At 51.9% G+C, this 27079-nt stretch overlaps 1 protein-coding gene across 1 annotated transcript in view; it reads left to right on the top strand.

The window, feature by feature from the left end:
- Positions 1-27079, top strand: part of LOC144162950 (uncharacterized) — a 105317-nt gene that overhangs the window by 688 nt on the left and 77550 nt on the right. The gene's annotated exons all lie outside the window — the stretch shown is intronic.

Raw genomic sequence — 27079 nt, 5'->3', positions numbered from 1 at the left:
GAAAACTAGTTGGTGTTCCAGTGTTTGTGAAACCCTGAAACCCTCGGCGAACAAGGCAAACCCCGTTAGGACTTTTTTGTAGCCGCCTCTAGCGTTACGACTACAGAGCGAGAGATGAGAGATTTTGGCCGAAGTTGGGCGCCTAGTTTTCAATCGCTTCCAACTGCGCTTCCCTAATACCGGGTTTTTAGGACGCAAACAACTGTGTCGTTTTGTTGTTACACGGCTTGCGCGCAACATTAGGGGGCGTGTGTTCGGTTCACAGTTGTTTACATTCTACTTCGAGAAAATCGCAGTACAGGCACTTCCTAAAGGGGTGTGGGTGGTGTAGGGGGAAAAAACGGGAGTGATCAAACATTCTGCTGCGTTTCGTTGTTCTGTCAAATTCGGAGCCTGTCGCTATTAAAAGAAAAAAAAATCGTTCACGTGATGAACTACACCAAATTTACAATCTAAATGCAGGGCGAAAAAAAAAAATCATGCGTACAAACCAAACTGAAGTAAACAGCCGAACAAGGACACCAAAATTACAACCTACGCACGACACCTAAAACACGATGAATGAACATAAGCGTAAAAAACTAATAAATTGAACGCAAAATTTAAAACTGCGTGCAGGAAATCAGAACATCGAATTTCCAAGTGTTTTCCGAAAAGCTCAGGGTGAGTAATCAGCCAGGCATGTCATTCCAATAACGGCAGGTTGGGTGTTGAAATGAATGTGTTGTAATGTGGATAATGAACATCGTAAAGGTGATTGAGGCGTTAGGATATGAAGGAGGCAGGTTCTGGCCAACGTTATTGAACTACCGGACTGTGGTGGTCCACAAATGCAAGACACCTTCTGGAATGTGACAAAACATGTAGGGTTAATAAGACTTGACATCATAGTACTTACAATGAAAATGCCCTGATAGTTTGAAAAAATGAATCGTTGTAGAGGTTTTGCACAGCTTCAATTTTCGGATAGCTACGTCGTCGAATGATCGCGACATGGCAGCGGGAGATCTTGGCACGGTATGCGTCATCTTACACAACGCTATTCTAGTCGAGAAAGCCAATGCGCAAGAGAAGCGTTTCACGTAAAGCCGGGCGGCTTTAAGCCACCGTATGCCAATAAAACTAGCTTCACATGAAGCAGACCGTTCAAGAAAAAAAAAAAAAAAGTCCCAGCAGAACCCATCTTCCTGGTCTCCAAACATAAATGCGGGTCAAAAATATAAAAATAAAAGAAAGCTATCTGGCGGAACCGCAGAGGCGGCCACAAACCGTTCCTGCGTACCAGTTCATACATTAGCGACATACATTCTACCTTTTACAAAGTCACGATTTCAACTGTGCCTAAGAAGCACGGAAACCAAACACAGACTGCAAAGGAACGATCGCTTTCTATTTGTTTTTCTCCGGCACGTTTTCCATTTCTAAAGGTGTAGTGCTCTTTCTTTCCTGTTCCTTTATTTCCGGTAGTTACAATCCGAGGAGCTCCCTCATACGATTTCGGCCTCGGAGTTCAAAGTTCACGGCCGCAGCTGCAGACGGTCTGACCATGAACATCATCTCGGCCGCGTTCTCTTTCCCCTTTGAACGCGCCTTCGCAAACCGCCGACCATTTACGGCTGCCTCGTGTGTTATTTCTCTCAACCTTGCCCGCACGCCGCAAGAGCATATATCACCTCCAATCACCATTCCAGAATGACGCAATACGCCGCAACAGCCTTCTAGGGGGGAGGAAAAAGAGGAGAAAATAACTCGCCACCTGTTGATTCGGCGCTCGAGTGACTCAACGCGCTGTCCAGTCGGGCGGGGAGAAAGTATAGGGGGGGAAACCAAGTTGCCGGCCGTCTTGACCTCACCTCGTTGATCTTTCTCGGGAGCGTGCCGCCTCGAATGCTGTAATGCCTCTGGCATTCCGATACGCGATCATGCATCGAAGCCGCAATCTTTCCGCGTGCCCTCCCACGTCTTCTTGTCCAGGTATAGAAATGGGGCCACGTGACTTCGGGTGCCTTGTTTGATGGTTGACGAGCGTCTCACTCGGTGTTAAGGCTGCTTAATGGCCCATGAAGGCGAAAAAAATATATATATCCCCGGCCATGCACTAACGTGAAACCGCGGGGTGTCGAAGCATGCAGTGTATAAGTGTATTCTTGGCGTTTTTGCCAACGGAGATGAAACTGTTGGGGGGTAGAGGTACACAGCTTTGCTGTGAAAGGTATCTTGTCTTTGAATCACGAAGCTCTTTAGCGCGGGGCGTAAACGAGTTTCCCCGGTGTTTTCGTACTGTGACTACATGAGACGACGATTACGACGACGTCAGGAGACGCCAACAGCCCCAGCCCCGATTACACTTTTGTTTAATTTGAAAGGAATGGACTTCAGCATCTCACTCAGCTTCACTTCAGCCACAAAAGACGTTTTTTAACCCTAAAAACACAAGAAGTGTCGAAACACTTTTAAACTTCGCGCTGCAGGGACGTGTTATGGACGGCAGTGACGTCATGAGGGCCGGCGTTAAAAGCATAGTTTTTAATGTTAACTCCTGGTTAGCATTTAAGTGATGCGATCAAACGGAACTACCGGCCTCGCTACAATGGTCCAATCATGTCTTAGCGATGGTTTAGGTCGGCGGGTGCCAATCGCACAAACAAGATTCTGTGACGTCATAGAAAAGTTGCCGGAAAATGACTAGGGAGTCGCCACTGTTCCACATGTTTTCTTCGATATCTCCATTATTTGTTCGAAGTTTGCTATAAAATTGGTGTCATTGATATCAAAACAAAGCAGTCTTTCTAATGAACCGGACTTTAATTTTGGCTTCGTGGTCCCTTTAAGGGGCTGTACTACACAGGTTAGATGCGAAACGGGAAAAAGAAAGACGAATTTACAATTTTCCGGAAAAATAACTCACGAGAACGGAGCTGAGAGTTTCTATGATTTAGGGCGCAATGCTGACGGACAGCGTCGTGAGAGTTGGCTGAGCGCGAGATGTCGACGTTAAAAAATATCGAAACATTTTAGGGGAAATGCGCGCGTGCGGTTTACGAAATATATGGAGCAACTGTACGCAGGGAAACAGGAAAGCGGTAAAATATGAACGACAGCCCGGAACTCGCTGGGGACGCGTGCATGCACTCGCCAAGGCATTGTTTTCGTGATTTCTTGCTTATACCTTCGTTACAAGTCGGTTCGTTGTAATTCTCGCTTTATTCGCTGTTTTTACAGCCCGAACTCCAGTGCAGGGAGAGCTAACCATATTCGCTTTTAACAAACCACAGCTTTTAACGAAGTCAGTTAACCGTCCCGATGGTTTCGTCACAGAAGAGCGTTTGTTGTACTTTTTTCCGAAGCTTCAAATCTATTTACTCACTGAACTAAAGAAAACTATGGTACAGAACAGGTTCGTTTGTCGAGACGATCGCGTTCGAACTACAGCTCGCGCTTTGATGTGTCGCCGTAAGGTATCAGCGATGGATTACGGTACAGTCGAACCTCGTTATAGCGAAGTAGTATCGGGACAGAAAATTAGTTCGCTATATCCGTTATTCGTTGTAACAGTAGAAAGTGGCTCTAACAAATCGAAAATCTGGCTCGCGCAAGAATATTCGACCCGAAAATGCATTTTTTAGGCTTCAAATCTACTATAAGCAAGATAACGCTTACCTTTCTCCTTGCTGCATTTTGACCTCAATGACCCGGAACATGAGTACGTGAAATTACAACAGAACAAAGTTCACTTGACAAAACAGGCCTGCGTCCTTATTTATTCGGTAAAGGATGGGATCTTTGTCTGGTGGTTACTCACAGGACTGAGCCGGATGAAGCTTTTTTACAGTCTCCACGAACAAAGGGGCCTTTATACTTCTGCAGTTTCGGACGACGGGGCTTTTTTGAAGTATACTTCTCAGCCTCCTGGTCAAATATTTCACTGTTATATCCAATATCGCGCGCGGCTCTCGCGGCATCAGTTTCGTTATAAAAGAATAAGTGTCATTGAAATAAAGCATGACCAACCAAAGTTTGTGCTTAGTTCGCTATAGCCGATAATTCGCTATATCAGTGTTCGTTATAGCGAGGTTGATCGTAGCATGTGAGCCAGAAACTTCAGTTGAGGCCAAGCGTTAAGCGACCCGCAGCCAAATTACCCGTAACTGTACCTTTGCTTGGGAATTGGGTCAACGTCCACGGCACTGACGTTTTGCAACCAGCCCTATCTCGCAATCGGACGCCTTAACTCGCGTTTAGGTTAACAAAAACTAGTTTTGCAGCGTTGTAGAAGAATGCAGCCCAGGCAGGTATAGTACGGCTTGCGATGCGTCGAAACAGCTTCCTGAATCCGGCTCGTAGTTTTATTTTTCTTATCGTTCCAACAAACCACGTTCCTGGAATTCCTCCGGCATTAGCTCGCGCTAAACGTTGCACCGTGCTCCGTCTTTAAGCCTAACGCAAGGACACCGCGTTTTCTGCAAGCGCACGCGGTCAGCGAAGCGGCTGGGAAGTTACGCCGGTATCCCTTCTATTTTTAAAGACCAGTCGTGACCGAAAAGACACCGCGGCACGGGAAAGCCGTCATCGCCGACCGCTGTGCAGACAGGTTGCCGTGCCGCCGCCGCCGTCAAAGAACTCGTTTGCACCGCTGCGTGTCTGGACGCGTCTTGAGCGCGAGCGTGAGATTCGATCTGTCGTAACTTCCTCGCAACTTACCGTTCGTAGCGGGAACGCACAGGAGAAGCCACGTGAGCAAAAATAAAGAGCTCACTCTCCCGTTTCTACTACAACGCTTCATAACGGTGCGTTGGGAGTGAAGAGAGACCTCTATCTTATTCTTCGGCAGGGATATGATGATGAGGATAAATAAATACGAAAATGAAAGTTAGGAGGGTGATGTAATCCGTGGGGTGTCCCAGTGTGCGACTGACTGCAGCCTAATGTTGTCTTTGCGCCAACAGTCATACGAAGATGTGCCGGTGAATCCTCTTGCGCCACAGTTAAAAAAAAAAAACGCTGCACAATCATGGGAAAATACGATGTGCCCAAACACTGAAGGAATGTTCGGTGTTAGCTGTACTTTGACGAATACTTGACATGTCGGTCTGCCCGAGGGCGGTATTCTGAGTCCCTCCTCCGCGACATTTGCTCCCTCCATTCGGCTGAGGGGAGAATTCTGCAATGCTTATGCGTAGGAAAAGCCATTTCAAGGATCTCCTTCACTGCAAGCTGGAGTGGAGGAAGGACTCAGAATACCAGGACGAGGCTTCAGTTTTCGTTTCCAAGCTACGCGGCAGTCGAGCGCGTACATAAACGAAACTTTGTGTTAACGCTCATGCAGTGCGCGTTAAAGCAATCACTTCGCTCGCAGCTAGTGCGGAGCACCCGTCTGCGGTGATTTAAAAGCGGTCGTCGAGTTCCGCGCTCCGCCGTAACCCAGGAGTGGGAGCATAATTACCTCACTAGTACCATCAATCCGCCATATCCTTATCACGGATTACATCCAAGCACATAGTGCCCACCGATTGACCACACAAGGCGTCGATTACGGTGATTCATTACGGAACCCCGCGCTCCGATTTCATGAGACGGCGTCGTTGAGCAAGCTCCTTCTCGTGACGTCACGCTCATAACCCCCTCTCCCTTTTTCATACTTCGGAAACAAGCACACACGCATTGTCGACGTCGACAAGCTCGTAAGGCGTGAGGGAAAACACGACGCGATGACATTCTCCGCATTCGCCGTGCCGCTGCTTCTGTTCGGCGCCATTCGTTCTTTCTCCGCGTTGAAAGAGGAAGGAAAGGCAGCTAGCTGCATAAGAACGGTAGCATGCGGAAAATAGTTCCTGCCATCCCGCGCTGTAGGCTGGGCGGTCGCCCTGCCTGTGTGGGGCCCCAATAAAGAATGCGAGGAATACGCGGCGGCGGAACACCCCATCCGCCGGCGTCCGTGCCCGCGTTCTTAATGAAGGCGTGACTAAACGCCGGGAAGCACACGCGGTATGTAAAAGCGCCGGCATTTCAGCGGCGGCGTCCGACGTCGCGGCCTCGCGAGAGCGCTCTACTAGTATTTTATAAACGCACGCTCTCTCCAGGCGCTCCTGTGGGCGTGTGGGAGGACAGGCCGTGTCTGGTTTTCTTTTCGTTTCTTTTCCTTCCTCGTGCTGGCGTGCACAAGGAGGAACCGCGTCCGCATTTCTGGGCGCGTGGGCAGAAGACGTTGCGCGCGGGGCAATTCCGCGCAGCCCGGCGGATACCGGCGTTAAGACACGACAGAACTGTACGCGCTTTCGACGTCATGCTTTCTCGTGGTGCCCATTCGCGCTACGGCTGACATACCAGGACAAAGTTCGGCTGAAATTGAATGTTTCGAAACAAAATATAACATCGTACGTGACCACTAAGCACGCAAGACAAACGAGATAGCATGGATTAGACTCGTAGATGGAACTTGAAAGGTTCTCGTCGAAACACTGGCACTGAGCTGAGGCTCCTATTGTTGGCATACCTGCCGCTGGAACCAGAAAGCATTTTACAGCTCCCCAATCTTCAGGCGATCAAATATTTTCCATGGGGGTGTAGTTAGTTACCATCCACTTCTGCCTTGACCTCGTATTGCAGCAGAACGTAGGGGCAGGAGGATGACCGACATGTGGGGTTATTATTGCGTTATACACAAGTGTAGCCAGGGTACACTGACGCTACATTGGTGTTACACAGAGCAACACTTGTGTATCCAGGGTACACTGGTGTTACACTTAAGCTACACTAGCGCTGCCAGTGTACACTGACGTTACACTGGTGTTACACTAGAGCTACACTAGGGATGCCGCCATTAGCACTGGCCTCGCCATGCCTGTCTATGCACTGTGGGGTTATAGAGGGGTTAAAGTAGATTGGTTTACTTTTCCCTGCAATAGCAAAACCGGCGACGAGAGAGACTAATCCGTCTCCGTCTTCTCGTTTCGTCCAGCTAGCAAGCTATCTGCCCCCACCCCGCGGCTGCGCGCTGTACCGCGCCAGCCGCGGCGGGCCGTGGCTCGACGGAACAAAGGAAGCGACAAGTGTTTTCGCTCATTGACATTTATTACAGGATAATAAACATTCAAAGAGCATGCAGGCTAGCTGGTTGACGGCGAGGATCTAGTTCCTCGCCCGGGCAATTTAAGGGAATCGAGAGGTTCGACTCACCGCGACAACAGTCATCGCCGGGGCGCCGCCTCAGCGCGCTCGCGTTTGCCTCGCCGGGACACCGATGGCAGCCATTGTCGCCCTCCTTTTTGCCCGATCCTCGAAGGAAGGAGATCACCAGGCGCGTCCTGACGCCTCGCTTCCCGAGCTCCAACTCTCCCCCGCAGCTCGCATCCCGCGCGCGCTCACCGGCTTAAAGACACTCCTACGGCGAGGAGGTAGATCCCCCTCGCCGACGTCTTGCCGAGCAAGTTCCCGCGAGGAGCAAGCGGTGTGGCGAAGCCGAACCAAAGGGAACGCGCTAAGGTCGCGTTCCCACATCCCTCCAACCTTAAACGTTTCCGTACGGTGGAAAGAATAGGCAGTTTTAGCATATCGTTACCGTGTTTGCGTTACCGTTTACCGTGTTACCGGAAGCGCTGGCGACGGTGAAGCCTGTGCCGGTAAGTTACCGTTCGCGGTAACTCTCGCGCTGCGTAGTCTACTACCGCAAACACGGTAAACGGTAACGTAAACACGGTAACGATATGCTAAAACTGCCTAATAGCACACGGGGACATCTAAACGCAATGTTCGTAACAGTATACAGAACATGAAGGTTCGCCCCCGCGTAGTAGCTCTCCTCGCACTCGCCGTCATCAAACATGCATCGTCAGCCGCATGCACAATCTTTCGCCCATGCACAATCTAACGCTCAGGTGTCGCAGGTAACACCTCTGAGGTGACGGTGCACACTTTGGCTCGAATAGGCATGCCAAGCGCAGATGCAGTTTCGTCGTAGACAGCTGTGCCTAGGGCTGCTTTCGTCAAGACCCGCTGAGAAGGCATAAGCTGGCCCAATGCAACGGGGGCCGCAGAGTTCTCAGCTATAGGTTCGACGTAGCGCAGCACAGCTCAGGCCAACACGAGCATCGTTGCTCGCACTGGCGCTCTTGTCAGTCGGTGGTGAGATTCAGCAGGTCCCGTCCGGCCATGGCCGAAGACAGCAGGCCAGGGTTTCGAAGGGTAAGGCTGAAGCCAGCCCGAGCAAGTGTAGCGACTGCGCTGATAGATGACGTCCGTACAGCTGCTGCTGTCAGCCCGGACGCACCGAGGACGTATCAGCAGGTCCAGGAGCCTCGCGACCGCAAAGTGCGGCACAGCACCGAAGTGACGCCAAGCCATGAAGCACACGACGGCGCCGCCCGCACCAACACGCCCTCCGTCATGGAGGTAAACAGCAGCCGTAGGGAACTCCCACGGAGCCGCTGCCAGGCCTCCTCCAAGTAGCCGCCACGCCAGGACAGCCGCGAGTGGTACCCAGCTCTGGAACGCTCGTAGTCTCGGAGCAGCAGGTGGCATCACAGACATCGCGTAGCAAGCAAGCCTGGGTGACTCAACTCGCATTGCGTATCACATCGGCATTCCCGCAAGCCATGAAGTCAGGCAAGGAAGAAATGCTATTCCTCAGCATCGGCCGCGTGGCACAACGCTAAACAATTGCGGCTGTCAAAAGACGGTTTCCGACAGCGCACAAAAAAAACTCACTTTCTTGAGGCGAAGGAGATCTGTTTTCTCGCTACGTGCAGAACCACTTAAAACAAGCATTCCGACGACACGCACCCCGCCATTCAGTGGAGAAGAGGGGCCGTTTCCCGTCCGTCTGCTCCCGAGCTACGTCCCCCTCGGTCGTGCCCTCTCCCACGCGGTGCCGGCTCCGAAAAGCCTTCGGGCAATACGCATCTTTGGCAACGACCGGCAACCCAGAGGCTTGCTCTACTGCCCCATTCGCACAGCCGTGAAGGAGACATCGGCTTTGTCGTCGGCCCTACCCGCTCGCTGCAACACAAACAGCTTAATGAGCGGCGGCGCCCATCGCGTCTCGCGATGTCGGAACGCCCGGTGCCGAGCCGCAATACCAGACAGCCCATACGGCACCCGTGGCCCCTGGCCACACGGCTCGAAGAGCCCCGACTCCCGGAGTCGATAAAAGAGACAGCAGAGAAAAAGAAAATCGGGCCAAACAACGCAGCTTCCGTACTCGCTCACTTCGGGCTTGCAATTACAGCGCGGGCCTTATGCCCTAGCGCGTCATGGGTGCTGGACTTCAGAATTTCAGTGCCTCAATTTGCCGCGGCAGAAACGTCCCGCCTAAACGGCGCACTGAGAAAACTCGGCGCTCACATGTTCTAGCACATTGTAGCAACGTTCACTCCGCTCTCAAGAAAGTACGCCTGCCTCCGCTAGCGATCTGATTCACGCTAGCAGTAACACTTGTCAGGTTCGGACAAAGAACTTTTCTCACACCGAACAAAGACATGTTCCATGTTCCGAGAGCCAGCCCCACGTTGATGCGCCAGATGTGGGGTTATAGAGGGGTTAAAGTAGATTGGTTTACTTTTCCCTGCAATAGCAAAACCGGCGACGAGAGAGACTAATCCGTCTCCGTCTTCTCGTTTCGTCCAGCTAGCAAGCTATCTGCCCCCACCCCGCGGCTGCGCGCTGTACCGCGCCAGCCGCGGCGGGCCGTGGCTCGACGGAACAAAGGAAGCGACAAGTGTTTTCGCTCATTGACATTTATTACAGGATAATAAACATTCAAAGAGCATGCAGGCTAGCTGGTTGACGGCGAGGATCTAGTTCCTCGCCCGGGCAATTTAAGGGAATCGAGAGGTTCGACTCACCGCGACAACAGTCATCGCCGGGGCGCCGCCTCAGCGCGCTCGCGTTTGCCTCGCCGGGACACCGATGGCAGCCATTGTCGCCCTCCTTTTTGCCCGATCCTCGAAGGAAGGAGATCACCAGGCGCGTCCTGACGCCTCGCTTCCCGAGCTCCAACTCTCCCCCGCAGCTCGCATCCCGCGCGCGCTCACCGGCTTAAAGACACTCCTACGGCGAGGAGGTAGATCCCCCTCGCCGACGTCTTGCCGAGCAAGTTCCCGCGAGGAGCAAGCGGTGTGGCGAAGCCGAACCAAAGGGAACGCGCTAAGGTCGCGTTCCCACAGCACTGAGTGCAGGCCGCAAAATTTCCCGGTGACCCAGCCAAGACGCACGCAGCCAAAGCCCGCAGGAATCCCCCAATAACAACTAAAACATCAAAGAGCCAAGTCTTCGCGGGTTATTTGTCACCGAGCGAGAAGACATGCTCCCCGCTGCGCACCTCGCGCGCGCGAACGTAATTTCCCGCGAAGCGCGGGCCGGGGAAAACCGCCCGCAAGGAAACGCCATGCCGCGCTGGCCGCTTCTGGTGACCGATCGCGGCTCGGGTGCCTTTCTTAATTTTTTCGCGCCGTTTGCACGCTTTCTCGTTTCAGGGCGGAGTCGAAACACATTGCGCGTGGATGTCGACACACTGCGCAGGTCGACGTAAGTAAACAGAAAGGCATGACAGAAAGCGAACGTTGACTGCATGTAGTCCTGCAAGCAATTGTAGAATTACGAAAGCCGCGGGTGGTCGCGTGTGCCATGAGAAGCTAAGACAAAACTTTACCACCCATTACTGAAGAAAGTTTAGAGAAGCGCGAAACCTAACAGTGCGTCCAATCTTCGCTGAAAGTGCGTCCAATCGATCGTCAAACCCTCAGGGCCCCTAATCGCAAACGAAAAACGAACCCCCGCGACGATTTCTCGCACACCAAGTAAACGCATCTACGAACGACCGAGATGTATACCGATACGCGGTTTTTGAGGTAAAGCTACACTATTGCACTCCTTCTTCGTGATCGATATGCAGCGTGCATTGTCTTATGCAATTTTTTAACCTACTTTATCTTATCTAGCACCGTTTCTTTATCGCGAATTTCGAGTAATCGCTTTGGCACAATGGAAGCCCGGTTTCACGCACGCGCCGTGTGTCCAGAGATCTCGTCAGAGCTTTTCGTTCGACCAATCGGTCTACGGGGAAATGCATTAGTTTCTTTGAGAAGACGCCATCGCTCCTGCTAAGAAAGCTCTCGCTTTAAAAGCTGGCCAGGGCTTTAGTATCCGCGTCTTCGCGCAGACTGGGTACGAGCGGACAGACCAGCCAAGAAGGTACTACGGCATTGGAAGACCTCACACGTGAAAGGATTGCCTGTATTGGTGGAAGAGAGCACAATAAACCGATCGTTGTTACTAGCGTCGATCAAGACATTCTAGTTCACTGTAGTGCACCCGGAAGCGTCTGGGGGCCATTTTGTTTCTGGCTTGCAGTGTTGCCATCTCGCAACGAAACCGCCGCCGGTTATGACGGGTAGAGTGTGACCGGCCGCCCTAGCGTCCACGCAGCAGAGAAAGAGGAGAGGCGCCCAGACACAAAATGGCTGCGCCCATATGTAAACAAATGTCACGTGGTGCCGACCGACCAATGAAAATCCTGGCGGCACATAACAATGAGAGAAAGGAGTGCCGATGCTCTAAAAGCCTTTATTTAGTGACGCTAGTTGTTGCGAGTTTTTGGGCAGTGAAAACTGGCCTCGTTATAAGCAATATTTCGTTAAAAGTGGTACACCATGAAACACTTCGAATAAAGCGAAATGTCGAATACAACGATTTCGTTATAACGCGCGTTTAAGTTCGCCACTTTTTTCCCCTTTTCTTTCCCTCCTAGCGTAGTGTGGAATTTACAGCGTATGCCCCCCTCCCCTCATGAGTCGTGCTTTCTCATCCCCGTAGTTACTTCACCCGTTTGAAGTTCTTTCCTTATGCACACTCCCTTCTCGACGAGAAAACGAGGTAATATATGTTTCTGCGTCAGCGCCCGGCAGCACTACCAAAACGAATTCCGAATCCCAGCCGTTTCCCACGGCTTTTCGCAGCCCGGTACACCTCAAGCTCGCCCCTTTTCTCCTCTCCTTTTCATTTGTTTTATCCGTCTCCTTCCGCATAGCTCCGCACAGCGGAGGAACGAGGGCCCGTACCGCGTCCCCCTGACGAGTCCAGCCGCTCGTCCGATGATATTTCATCGGGGAGGGTCAAGCGGGCGGGTCAAAGCAATCGCGCTACCCACGCAGTCGTCGGTCGGGCCGTTCTGAGCCACGACGCTGCGTGGTGTGGTTCGGCGCTGCCGCCACCGCCTCCGGCATGCACGAGAACGAGCGTAGGCTTCGCCGGAGAATTGGGAACGGCTGGCGGGCCCGCCAAACCGGAACGTTATGCCAGCGTAGGATCCCCTGCCCCGCCGGTTGGTTGTTTAATGCATACGGCCCAATACTTCGCGCCGAAACGCAGGCTGCGAGCCTCAGCGCCGTAACGGTGCGGTATACAAATGCGCTCGCTTTGGTTGGGAGGCAGGTGAGCGCGACCTTGACTGCTTTATGCAGTTCCGCCGACCGCGAAGAGAGGCCGATCCCTTTCGGAACTTGCGAGCCGCGATTTTGTTTCTTTCTCGTGGGCGACCTGAAGTATCGCTGGGAACTTCCGCGTTCGGGGTGGCATTCCGTTTTTTCTACCAGTGTAGTTTACCAACGCGTGTTGGTAGTCGGACGGAAAGCGGTGTTCGCAGTAGCTGTTCGTGATTCGTCGGTGCGGAATTTGAGGTGGGAACCTGTCGCAGAATTACGAACCTCGGTTTTCTGAATTCGAGATGAATCTCAGTGCGCAAATTTATTCGATTCTCGCTGTGATTTTGATGCAAAGAATGAAGGAAGCAGCAGTGCGACGAGAAAAATGCGCGTAGGAAAGCTGGGCGACTAGAATTCATTGAAACTTTCAGGCTAAAGGGGCGCTAAGACAACACCGCACGCCCGAATACAAATCACCAACGCCCTGGTTAACGCGATGTAATATAGAGATAAATATGACGTCATTAGAAGGAGACCAATAACTGGATGGAGGGATGAGATTTCGTAACTAGGTTGAAGAACGGATTTGGGCAGCACGGGGCAGGAGCAGTTGTAAATCAATGGTAGAGACCTTCATTCTGCATCAACATACATAGACTGGTGATGATGATGATGATGACAATGATAATGCACGACGTCATGTAGAGTAAAAATATACTACACTGCGCCTGAGGGAGCACAGAAGGCGCATTTAGTCCAAAGCGCGGATTGCACGGTATTAGCAGAGTCCGTCAATGCTTTTTTTAGTCACGAATGTGCCGGCGCAGACGGCGCGAAAACGGCTCAAATGGACATATCATGCATGGTATGCGAGAACGGAACGCGCATCCTGTCTAAATCAACGCGCAGAATCTCGAGATCAGCTTTACTTACTGCGGGCCGCCTGCGCAGTAAGGCTTATCGTATGTTGCATCATAAGAGCACGCAGCCGTGGGAAAAGTATACCCTCACTCTATAAACAACAAAAAATAAAGGAAATAGACAGCGAGAGATACGCGCCCATCCGCGAACGACGTTTCAGCATCCCCCTCCCCCTTCTAGTTGCGAACAAAGGTGTCAAGTGATTTCCTTGTGGGTTCGGAGAGTTGGCTGTACACACCTGTCCGCTAGTATCGCACTCTTTGACGTGTATACGCCTCGTCAGAGTCACGCGTCCCGCCGGCGGCACCCTTTGTCCAAAGGGGAGGGAGGGGTGCGCTGTATGGCTTCCTCACGCCTAAGATAGCGAATCTAGGCTCGTAACGCGTTCCGGCGAGAAAAGTTATGTCCAGAGAGACGAAAACTAGGTGTATTCGAAATAAGAGAATCTACGATACCACTCGTATCGGCGGCGAGCCATATTCGAGAAAAAGGCCCGTCGAAACAGCCTCCCATCCGAGCGCAAACGACGTTTCGGCATTCTCTCTTTGCCGTGATAAGTGCGAAAACTGCCCCGTTTGCGTTCCCCCAACGTCTCCCTATACAAACTGCACGCCGCGTGTCCTTTGATGCGGAGCGTTGCGGCGGCGAGCGGAGCGGCGTGCGCTTTGGTCGGTCGGATCTGATGGCGGAGGGGGAGGGGGCGTTTTGTTGTATATGACTCCGTCACGTCCTGCGGCTTTCACCAGCGCCTGGCGTTCAGGAAGCCGCCGCATTCCGTTCATGCGGCCGCTATTCGGACGCAGCAGGAGCAATGGACGAGGCCGCCACAATGAGTGGCGGTAGGGGCAAACGTCCGGCGGGGGTGAAAGCGTCGTGACACGCGTTGAACAACGCAGCGAGAGCCACGTAACACATATCGTCCGGTCGCTCCACGCGCGGCCTCTAATGGACCATCTCAACTCTCCGTCTCTCTGTCTGTCCAGCGCTGACCGCTGATGAATTTCACCCGTGAAAAGGAATGCCCGCGGTTGTACGATGCTGTCTGTTGTGCGTGGAGTGAACGTGAGGGCATTTGCACCGCTGTCGAATGCACTCGGCGGGCTCCAAGCCTTGGGTTTATGCTATGCTTAACTAATTAACAAAAGTCCCAGAGGGCACTTCAAGAGCTTAGGGCAATTTCTTTGCGGAATCGTTTCGTCACTGCACTTCTATCGCGCTGTCCGTCAGTCTTGAAGACAAACGTCTTTCGGTAAAGCAACAAACCACGGCGGTCAAAGCGCCGGGTCAACGGAGTTTGCGGACCGCTTCGAAGATAACCTAATAGAGTTGTCAGCTCTCCTCTCAAACCAATCCTTCCCGTAGCTTATCGGTTTGTTCCCGCCCACAATCTCTACAACCCACACACAGCCCACAATCTATACAAACCACACATGCCCCGCAAACGACAAAGCGATGCTTTATGCACACGCGCACACGGGCGGGCGCGCGTTCAGTGATGTGAAAACCGTCGCACCGCCGCCGTCCCCGCGCACCACATCTCGCAGATCTGATTCTCCCCGCTGCGGTGATATACGCGCGCGAGTACAAACTGTCGGGCGACAATCGGAGGCCGGCTGGCCGGCCGGCGCAAGGGAAGAGGAGTCATCACGAAACGCGAGCACCGCACGCGGAGTGCGCGCAACAAAGCGGCCCGCGCTAATGGTGCGCATAACGGCACCCACGAATCGTCGTCGATCGTTGCGGGTCGATAAGGAGGAAGCTATGCGCTGCGAGCTTTGCGTGCACAGAGCGTGCGAGGTGACGCAATGGTGCGCGAGGGCGTAACGAAACGGCGTGAACCGCTTAGCCGCGACCGGACACACCGCGCGGCGTTGGAGGGAATCCCGGTGCGACTCAATCGTGTGTGCCACCAGCTGTTGCTGAGCGCGAGATCGAGAATTCGATTTCAACGGCGAATTTCCGCGTGAAGAAACTAGGGAAATGGCGAAGACATATTTCCCGCTAGAAATGCTTGCCTCTGATCGTCTACCTTAATTCGCAGTCTTAATATTCCACTACGCAGCGGGGCTGACAGCTGCAGGTTTTGCGTCCGAGATTTTAGGGGCGAAGCCGCTCAGAGGCTGGGGCTGTTGGCGTCTCCTGTCGTCGTCGTCGTAATCGTCGTCTCATGTAGTCACGGTACTAAAGCATCGGGATACTCGTTTACCCCTCGCGCTAGAACGTAACGCGTACTAAAAATAAAACACCGGGACACTCGCTTACGCCTCGTGCTAGAGTGCTTCGTGCTTCAAAGACAAGAGTCCTTTAAGGCAAAGCTGGATACCTCTACCCCCCGACGGTTTCATCTCCGTTGGCAAAAACGCCAATGCGCCAAGAATACACTGCATGCTTCGCTCCTCTCTGGGTTTCACGTTGGTGGAGATGGCCTGGGATTTTTTACGCTTAATCTGAATAATGTCGCGATGAGGGACACGTCTGGGTTCGTGATACCGTGTGGCGTGCCGCGACCGTGTTGGGCGTGTACGGCGGCGACGTCGTCTCACAGAGGCGTTGAGTCGCCCGTTGGACGGTGGACCGTCGGACAGCGAGGCCTGGTTCAGCGGACGACCAGGGGGGTCTCCCCCGCGCATGTCGTTATCTCGCAGGCCTGGGAAAGGCCACTGGAGCACAAACTCGTTCGCAGAGTCAGGGCCGCTAAAGGCGAACCCGTTCGCGCAACGAGGAGAGGGAGCCAGCAAGTGTCTGCGTATACACGTCACACGCACGATCAGTGATACAGCCCTGCGGTCGCCAAAGATTCATTCCAACTAGAAAGGGAACACAAAGGTGAAAAGAGACCAGTGAATAAGGGTATTTTTTCCCGTCGCCCGTGAGCTGCGGCAGTCGGCGTACACACGAAGAAGGTTATATTCGGGGCGCCGCCGAGCACGCATTTCTCCGGGCGCGTCGCCGTCACCGCTAAGAAACGGGGACAAGGCCTCGCGGTGACGTCATCGGTGTGAGAAGAAAAGAAAACTAATATGGGATGGGAAGAAGGGCGGGGGGCGCCATACTGTCGTTCCTGTTGTGACAGTTGGAAACTGGCCGCCCTCTTCGTAGATATCTAAGCGAACCAAGATTTGTGATATGTGATAGCAAGCACTGTGGTAGGGAGTGGGAAATGGGAGGGGGGTACTTATATACTTTTATTCATTTTACTTCGGCTGAATCAGGTTATTACAGTGCACTTTTCAGCACATGATTATCCTTTGTTGGTTTTACTGCTTGTGCATAGTTCATTTGTCGATTTCGTTGTCATTTCTCACACCTTCCATATTCATTCCTTTCTCTTTTGATCGCCAGTACCCTCCCCCCACTGGGAAGTAGCAGTCCCGAGATCAGTTTCTCAGGCCGACCTCTTCTCCTTTTCAATAAACATTTACTCTCGCTCTCTCTCTGTCTCTCTCTCGCTCTCTCGTTTTACTTCGGGACCTACGTATTGTAGATAGAGGGGAGAAAACAGAGAATTGTCTCACATGGGAGACAACAAAGAACTGTAAAATTCACGCGATAGGTGTACCGAAGTGTATACACGCGCAAAAGCAAGAACGATAGTAATGGTTGATAAAAGAAGCAGTACAGTATACGCACAACAAACGCAATACACATCCAGATCAGGCAAAGCAAAAAAAAAGCATTATTTCTGCTTGATTCCAAGCATTTTCTCTTTATTGTGCAGATTTAAGCGTAATTCACGAGTTCAGGGACGAGAACTGGCGCGGAAGCTACACGCCTCACGTTTATGACCGATTTGAACATTCGTGGTTTGGATGATGATTATGATGATACACTTTATTCACGGAAGGACGGCACTACGGCTGCAAGTCACTTGAATCGCTAAAGGATGCACAATTAATGCATGTAATTGGGGTTTTATCAAAGCGAACTTTCATTTCGCGGCCTTCTTTTTTCTGGAAACAAATTAGTATTCAAAGTCCTAACGAGTTACAATCAGCGATTCAGCCCTGGCTAATCCACCCTTGTGGGCACGTCCAAAAACAGCTGGGGCATCATCATCATCATTATCATCATTATGGCCTTCCAAGGGGAAGGTGGTTATGGGAAGTGGATAGGATTCAGAGCCTGCAGTCAACACCAGTGGAGCACTCGAGCCCCCGCAACGACGAAAGAAGCATCTCTCGACTTTTTTTCAGCCTTCCAGATAGACGCGAATCGGGGCAGAAACGCGGACGATGAGAAGAAAATCCAGAAGTGATGCTGGATGCGTGCATCCTAGAATGTTTTTTTCAAGAGAGGCGATCAGGAATCCCCGACTCCCGGCGTTCGACACCGCTTCCCGCAGGCGCCTATAATTACCCGCAGAAGCGCTCCCCAGACGCGCTGGCTAATTGCTCCAAATAACGCGAAAGAATGCTCATCATCCCCCCCTCCCTTGATACGCACTGGCCATCATAAATCTTTATCGCCGGTGTTTTGATAAAGGGTGGACGCTGCGAATCCTTCGGCGGCGGCGATGCAGTGCGCCAGATTTCGGGCCGCGACATCAGCTCGAATGAAAGCGGCGGGGAGGGAACCCCGATCCACGTATACAGTCGATCGCGCTTTTAACGACCACTCCGGGAAACAGAAATTAGTTTGTCACACCCGTTTTTGGCTATATTTGAACATAAGATATACGGTACAAATGGTACGGAAAACGAAGCTTTGTTCGTTATAACCGGGATTTCGTTAAAACCAGGTTCGATATAAGCTGTCTATACTGTACATGTACATCTGAGTGGCGACGACGTTGTGGGGCGGAAACGGTCGAGACGCGTCGCCCGTCCGGTCGGAGGAAGAATTTTACGATGTTGGCGCCCGGTGAACGTGCGCCGACTGCTAAACTCGGACGCTTTGCATAAAGTGAGAGCGAACTCGCGGCGGCGGCGGCGCGGAAGCGTGTGTGGGTGCACGTGCTGCCGACGATAGAGGTCTCCCCGCCCGGTTTCATTCTTCAACGAGAAAGTGGGCAGAAAGTTTGCGTATATCGGTAGCCCTGGAGCTGCCACTTTATCAGTGGGCTGTGCTAGCGGCTCTATGATTGGAGCAGTCGACAGGAAAATGTAATTGCGCATGCGCTACGCTGCCCAGAACATGTTCTGATGTTATAACAGATTAACGGAGATTAATGGATGAAAGGGTTTATCATCCGTTAACCTGTAAAAAGATCAGAACATGTTCTGGGCAGCGTTGCGCATGCGCAGTTACATTTTCCTGTTGACTGCGCCAATCATAGAGCCGCTAGCACAGCCCACTGATAAAATGGCGGCTCCCAGGACGAAAAAGTTTAAAATGTCTGCAAAAGAAAAATCAGGCGGTCCCGTGTACGCAGACAACACCTGCGGCATAGCAGTCCTTTGCGCATGCTCGAACAAACAGGTTGGAGAGGAGCTAGAAGTAAGGGGCGAGGTATTGCTGGGTTTGCAGATGACGTAGCTACACTCTCGCATCTACCGACACTCCTAAGTTAGGACGGTGCATCTGAGGGAGCGAAGCAGTCCTTCGCAGCAGAGCTCGCGCGTAGCGAGCTACTGTGTGAAGCACAGCGCAAACGACCATCTCAACAGAATATATGGGCACATTTTTTTTTTCATTTATATTCATGCATACACGAAACTGTAGACGTTCACTTGAGATCACAGACCAGCGGAAGAGTAGGTGAACTGTTCTTAAGATGAATTTATGCTAAAACGGATAAGTGGTCTCGAAGCTGTTCGGATTCGACGGTAGGACTCATTGACTAAGGACAACCTCGTCAGTCGTACCCCAAGGGATAAGCAAAACATAATATCAATTGTCCCTGTGAGTTTAGTTCCAATTTCGCTTTTCACGATTACAGTTCTGTCCCAACGCCTCTGGTATCTCCAGAAGCACTTACTCAGTGTCGATGGCGGTCGCCGATGTTTGCCGATGGCGATCGCCGATGTTCACCTTCTTCATCCTGGGGGAAGCCAATTTATCATTTGGCCGTTCTAGCACCGATTTAATTGGCACACTCGACGGGACTATATAACTGAGCATGCGCAACAGCACCGTCCGCAGCGCGCCAAGATGTTACCAATGTTTAAAAAATTAAAAAGAAAATCTATAGCCGTGAGAGCGCACTTCGATGGTGTTGAGACAGGCGCCCTCGTTTCCCAATCATCCTCATTCCATCTGACGACTCTCCGCTTAAGGCAGGAGGCGCTTGTCTCCCCGCTGACGAAATCGTTCACGCAACAGTCCGGCGTTCGTGTACACGGCACAACCGGACATCGCACGTGATATGACACACACACACACACACGTCATATATGCATGCCATAATGACGCCCACCACCACCGCTTGCATACGTGCATGCACGTGACCAGCCCAGCTGCGTGGCCCCCAAAATTAATTACGCATCTTGGTAAAGCCCCCCCCCCCCTCCCTTTGTGCGGGACGTATTCTTCCGTCGGCCGTCATTAGCGCTAACCACGCGTCGCCCCTTTCTTGTGGTACCGCCACAGATGACAAGAACGAGGGAAGGAGGAGGGTGCTGCGGCGTGTTTAACAGTTGCCCCCGACGTCGTGGCTGCTGTGCGTGCGTCTGTGCCGTTCGTGCGGGTACGAGAGAGCGCGTACGAATGAGACAAAGGCGGGTGGAGAAAGGAATGCGGTTATGCCAGACGTCGTCTCCCGAGCGCTGGTCCTCCGCCATCTTGAACGCCGCGTAGAAAACACCAAAACAAAATGGCGGCCCATCTTTTCGACTCAACGGGCGACCTGCGCTGTCACGGAAGCAAACAGCGCTGCCTCTTCCACCCGCCTCTCTCTCATCACTGACTCTCCCTTAAAGTTTCCGCATCCTTCATCTTCTTCTTCCTTCTCGCTCTTGGGCGTCTCTTGCGGCAGAGGAGGCCGCCGACAGCGGTCCGCCCGACCTTGCTGACCCCTGACGGAGGTCAAGCGAAACTGGAATGACATAATCTCGTTACTCGTTACACGCGACCCCGGCGGGGGCAGAGCGTCCCCTCGTTTAATCCGCCGCGCGTCTCTTTTCCCACCTCTGCGCCGCCGCGAATCCGTTCCGCTTCGTTGTTTCTCAGGGTTGTTAAACATACACACGGCCGACGACGCGACGAAACATCCCCCCCCCCCCTTTCACAGCGAAGAATAAAAATCATCGTGTACGTGTTAAACAGCGTGGAAAACGACGCAATACCGATGTAATCGCGGCAGTAAAGAAAGGGGCCGTGGGAAGGGGAGTCTCAACCGTTGTTCCAACGCACGAGCGTGTTCCGCGACTTCTGATTCGACGTCACGACGATCGACGCCTCGGCTCACGACGCAGTTTCGGAAAATTCAATATCACGTACGCGCCGAATCGGACGCTGCCTGAGGTACAACAATTTTAAGTTCTTGCTTTTCCGGGACAATCACGCTGATAGGCTGTTGATAGGCAATACCGTATCAATGATGATGGTGGTGGGGGTGATTCATCTCGTAGAGCCATCTCGTAGAGCCGTGCTCGCCTTGCAGAGCCAACTTACTGTTGAGGCAGCTACAACAGCCCACGTGGTCCTCGTTTGGCCCTATTAACCTAGAAAGTGCGCTCGACCTAGTGTATCTACCGCGGCGCAGTATCGCGTACTCGTTGCTATTTACGTACCAGATCATCGTACGACATGAACCTACAGCTCCTAAGGTTATACTTTGCTCAATCCCGCTGGCCAATAATCGATACAGTAATCACACCTCCGCCACAACCCCACCACTTACCGCCCGTACACAGCGCCGCTTATCCATCGCTACACGCCCTCCGCGCGCGGTCTGACCTCGAGCTACATATTTCCATGACAATGAGCGCGTGCACGCGCGCGCCTGTTTCGTATACCCTTACTCCTCCCCTGGTCGACAGTCGCCGGCCGCTGGGCCTCCGTCCTTATCATTTCAATTTCCGCTTACACCCTTTGTCCTGCTGCGTAAGGACAAGAACAAGAAGACAAAACCAATGAACGCGGAGGAGACAGGCCCCACGTTGGGCGCCAATTTGGGGGCCCGCTCGTGCGGGTCGGGGTCACCCGACGAAAGCGTAACGAGCGACACCAACCGCATCGGGCGACGGAATACTAAGCAGCCGCCGCTTTGAGTGTGCGGTGGAGTGGACGAACGTACTACCTCGCTGGGGGCGCCGTTGAGCAGAAAGAAACCTGCCACTCGCGCTGTCCACGCTTGGAAGCCGTTCAATCAAGGCTGGCCTTGACATGGGCAATCCAAAGGTTGGGAAGAGAGGCGGTTGTTTTCGTGCAAATCTATTAGTGACGAACGAAGATACGTCCCGCATGCGGGTAGCACTAATTGATGCTTCCCGGTGAAGTTCTGCCATTCGTTGAGCTGCGCTTTTTGTTAGGGGCGAAGCCTCGTATGGGCTGGGGCTGTTGGCGTCTCCTGTTGTCGTCATCTTAATCGTCGTTTCATGTAGTCACGGTACTAAAACACCGGGAAACGCGTTCACGCGTCGCGCTAGAACGTAACGGGTGCCAAAACAAATACCGAGCACTCATTTACGTTTCGCGCTAGAACGCTTCATGCTTCAAAGAAATGGGACCTTTAAACAAAGCTGTATACCCCTACCCCCCAACGGTTTCACCTCCGTTGGCAAAAACTCCAAGGCGCCAAGAATACACTTATACACAGCATGCTTCGCCCCTCCCCAGGTTTCACCTTAGTTGAGATGGCCCGGAATATTTTTCCTTCTCAGATAGATGAGCATGTATACCCATCTGCTGCGCCAGTTACGCGCACGATATGTACGGATATTGTCGGCACGCATAGTTCGTGTTTAGGCGTTGTTTGCCGGAATAAGTAAGCTCACCACGACGTTATCTTGCGTGCCTTATCTTAACCTGATTTGTTTGTGGTATATAGTTAACGACCCAATTGCGCGGTTCGGAAACGAACTGCGCTATAGCGTGGATACCGGCTAACCAAACACACGTGTTCGCCAACTATCAACTGCGCACATCTGTCAACAGCTTTCTTCGTCTGTAGCTTGTTTTGATGCCCAAGTCCACCTCAGTACGCCTTCGTAGTTTTGGTGGCAATTATTTCTCATTAAATTCGGTGGATGCGTGCAGAACTACTTTGAACGTGGAAAAGAAAACACTGCAAATATCCCGCTGAAGGCAGGCCGAAAAGTCAAATGAGAGCGCTGCGTCTTCGTTCTTTGCCCCGCCCAAAGTTCCGCGCTGTATTTTTTCACGCTTCAAATGTCGTAGCAAGCACTCGAAGCTTGGAATCTCGTCAGACAGAACAGCGCTATAGCTAACTTGTACCCGGCAATGGTGCCGTCGCCTTCGCAGCATTCGAAAAGGATTGTTTAAAACCGTCAAAGATCGGCCGCTGAAGTGGAAACAAGGACACGTTAGTTAGTTCTGTGTGTTAGCTAGTTCTGTCTGCCAATTTCTCTGCAAGCCGACTGATTTACACCACGAACATCTCGTGTTCTGGCACGAACTCTACCGGCCGCCTTTGCACGTGATGGCAGCTCTGCGCTAAGCAGGGCTGTTTTTTAACTGACCAGACCGGCTTCTGTTCCTCATCATCTAATGCCTGCCTTGTTTATCTCACGAGCTTCCTCTACGGCGCCACTCTTAAAGGAAGAGAATGGCTTATTGAAAACGAAAAAAGAAAAATCGCGAATTCCGACAGGTAGGCGCCGCTAAGAGAAAGCTATCTCTGCCTCGCTTCCTCCCTGGCCGGCTGTGTAGTAGTGGCTGGTGTCCGGTCATTATCGCCGACACAATCGAGGCCCATTGTTCTCGCAGAAGCGGGAACAGGTGGCGTATCTGTCGGTCGGTCGGCTTTCGAAAGACTCCTTTCCGTCTGGCACCGATACCGCCCGTGTGCACAGGGCACGCTGGAAAGAGAACGGAGGCCATTTTGCCGAAAGGCGGTTCCGCGGGTCATGCCTTCTGCTGAGGCTTCGAAAGTAGCCGGCTTTTCCTTTGTCGCCCGCGACTCTTCCTGTGTACGGGCCGCTTTTCGCGTTGGCGGATCGCCTGGATTGATGTCCCCGGAGATAGGACTCTCCGCGTGCCGTTCGAAGTGAGCCAGGAAGTGTGTGCATGCATATGCCGTTCCACAGCCTTGAGGTGTCAGACGTAGAAACAACGTTTCCGTACACTGTATACTGCCCCTTTTAGATATACCGTTTTTACTCGATTCCACGAGCCCCCTGGTTCTCAGCACCCTCCCCTACTTTTGGGGGGGAAATTTGCAAAAAAGAAGTTTGCATGCGGTTCTAAGTACCCCCTTTTTCTAAGCAACCATCGCAAGGTAGATTTCAAACGCGTGGGAGCAGGCTGGAGTTGACGTTGTGGCGTGTCATTTATGAAGCTTTCAAGTACAAAGCACTTCAACGGAACAGAAGACGACCTGCTGGGAGATAGTGAGAGCGGCGGCCCAAGCGGCGCAACGGACTCGAATGGTAGTGAAGGTAACTGGGTACCATATGAAAGCGGTGGATTCACCGTCTGTACCTGTTTTTCCGTTAATATAATGGTCAAATAAAACATTATTCCTTGCGCCCGTCTCGTCGAGATACGGCCGCGAAAAAAAAGTGGCGAGGGGGGATCTAGGTTTTTTTAATCTAAGAACCCCCCCTCGCTTTGGCCTTGGAAAAAAGTGGGTGCTTAGGATCGAGTAAATACGGTATTTTCCTTTTTATGTGGGGACTTACGTTTGCTCTACCCATCCGTGGCGACCTTCACGCCACCAGCGCGTTTACTTTACGCTCAGCTGTTACATTCAACGAAATTATAGATTGTGCATCGGTCGCTACGCAGTTGGGCGAATCGCGAACAGTAAACCCTCGTTATATCGTTATAATACTCGGTTTAGAAAACGAGCTTTGTTATAAGCGACAATTCGTTAAAAGCGGAGATGATTCGCTGTCAGTGCGCTGCAGCAGAGATCGCGGCAAACTGCGGAAAGCGAGGATTAGAATGAAGAGGTTTCGTTACAACGTGGGTTCATTTTTGCCCCCCGCGAACACAAAGCCGGAACTTACGGTATCGCATGACGCTGAGAATTGAATGCGCTGACGGTAGGCGACAATTAAGGCGTTTTCAATTATTCAAAGTCTATATTGTGTCAGCTATAATCGAACGTATATTCACATCACGCAAGTAATTTATTAGTTTAGCTGAATGAGTCAACTGATAGGCAAGGAATCTGACAAGTTGGGAGTTATCCAGGTTCATCATTCAGCGGCAAAAATTGCTTCGACGAGTAGAATTAAACTAAAACCGGTCTCACCATAACAACACTTAGCTGTCACTTCGTAGATGCTGCAAGGCCCATCTGAAGGCTGACGGCGGAGCTATTTTCTATTGACCTTGAATTCCAGCTATTAGAGTTTACTTTCACAGCGCTCAGCGAACCACGCGACTAAAAACAAAACCGGACGTTCCGTCCAATTACCGATCGTCAAGCGAATGTCACCCAATCGAGTGAAAAGCACATTGAAGGCTCAAGCACCAGCGGCAGGCAGTACATATTATAAACACGGCCTCGCCAATTTTCTTCTGCGAAATTATTTTCTCAAGGACGAAACATGTCATTATTTCGTTCGCCACAGTTGTCCTCGGGCTTGACAATCTCTCAACCGTCCTTCCCGTCCTAACGCTAACTAACCAGTTAAGGGCAGCTGTAAACTGTCAAGCTATTACAACGCGGAGGAAAGTATAAACAATCTCCCGATCACTGGGGCTTGTTGTAAGCACGTAGTGCTGTCGTGGTCGGCTTCTTTCCTGTCCCGACACAGCCACATCAAAGGGCCGCGCCAAGTGGCCTTGGTCGCGCAGGTTGAGGTGCCTTCGTTAGCTGCTTTTTAGCGAACACCTCTCAGATAACGATGGCCGGTGTAGTGCGAACTCTCCTACTACGCTGCGAGTAAACTATGTTTGCGCTCAACATCGAGAAAAATAGTCGCAAAATACGAGCAACGGTGGGAAAATCCCTACGAGAAATTATAGCAAAATGGTCGTAGTTCTTTCGTTGACCTTACTGTCAGGTTGTTGTGTCCTTTTAGAACGCTGTACAACGTTAGCTCGCGAGACAAACTCGCATGGCTTACAACAATGCGCCAATGACACAACTCGGCGCGGTGCCAAATCACCTTTCCGGACCCACTTTTGTTGCAGCTACTACCATGGTCTTATGAAATCAGTGCTTGGTTTTTTCCTCCTCGAAGCCTTCAGTCGTCGTCCAACTGTTCCGAGGAAAACACAACGCTTCGCAGCTGCCTATGTCTGTCCCCTCGGTTCGTAACGGTTCGACGACAACCGTTGGGCGGCCACAGCATAAAAGGTAGCGTATACTCAAAACTAGGGCGCGCATTAACGGACCCATAAAGGGGGCTGTATACACTCTAAGACGGGCCGCATTATTTATTTCCGCGAAAGAAAGAGTGAACGCAGAACGTTCCGAAGAGGAAGAAAAAGAACGAAGAGGGAAGGGTGAACGTGTTTCTTAACCGTTATTGTCTACGGGCCTCCTCCGGAGCGGCGTCGGATCGGCCTCACAAAGAACTTCCGGTATACCTTCGACCCGGCTCCTAGGTCGACACACTTCCTTCAGAAACATCGCGAGGCAGAGGGACGATGCAAATCACGGGGCTGCTTCTTCCTCCGTGGTGTAGGACTCGGTTTACGAATACGAACAGCGCGCGGACAGCTGCTACCCCATCGGTGGGGTCGGCGGTAGCTCGCTTAGAACAGTGACGGTCGTTAACCCATTACAAGGCTCAAAGGCAGGAAGGAACAGAACGGGCGGAAGTGACCCGGCGCCCGTCTAAGAAGCCGTGCTCCTCGAGGATTTCTTGGAAACCACCAGCTGGGAGGTCTGCCCGAGTTCCATCAGAGCCGTAGAACATAATTGGAGAGAGGGTGAACCCTTGGAGCACGCCCGAACTCTAATAACGGTGTGATCACGCTGCATTAGGTTTAAACTCTTCCGGCCTCCCTGAGGTCTTCTCAAGGGATTATTATTCCGCGGGAAAAACGTAGAAGCGAAATAGGGCAAGTATAATGGCGCGAGGATCGAAGGGCTCTGCTCGAGAACGGTGATGGCGCAGCTCGGTGACAGAAGAGGGTGGAGGGTTCGACTTCCGGAGGGGAAAATAAAGTCGGGGGCCCTGCGCCGTGAGCGACAACACCATCTCCGCGGCCTTGAACTCCGTACTGATTTCTCGCTCCAAACCTGGAGCGGAAAGCAGCTTCGCCCACATCGCACTTGCGTTTGACTGAAAGCTAATCACACGCGCCAGAGGATCTGAAAAACGAGACGATTGGGCGAACGGCCTTACATGCCGTATTTGTGTATTTCAACAAAAGAATCATCGCTGGTCGTGTTGATTTTCCATACGCTTTGCAATTTCTACGCCTTTTCGCGCTGCCTCTTCCAAAATCGTTTTTCGAACCGTAAATCAGCTACGCGCGGGAAATTCAAGTTTTCTGACGTAGCAGCGACAACTGGTGCCGTCATTACAACCAGCTCGCTAACGCAGTGGCTGCGCAGTATGGGGTCACTTCATTTGATTTGATTTTCCGCCGCCTTATTCTTCTGCCTTCCGCAAGAGAAAAAGTAGCCTACCCTTCATTCTTCTTTTAAATGCATTTACACCTAAGAGCGGAGCTCTGACTCCGCAATCGTGAAATGTAATACGCGGTATTACAAC

This window comes from Haemaphysalis longicornis, unplaced genomic scaffold (genome assembly GCF_048455015.1).
Source record: "Haemaphysalis longicornis isolate Haplotype H1 unplaced genomic scaffold, Haemaphysalis longicornis Haplotype H1 scaffold_12, whole genome shotgun sequence".
In the NCBI taxonomy this organism is placed as follows: Eukaryota; Metazoa; Arthropoda; class Arachnida; order Ixodida; family Ixodidae; genus Haemaphysalis; species Haemaphysalis longicornis.
This window is presented reverse-complemented; position numbering and strand designations above follow the sequence as displayed.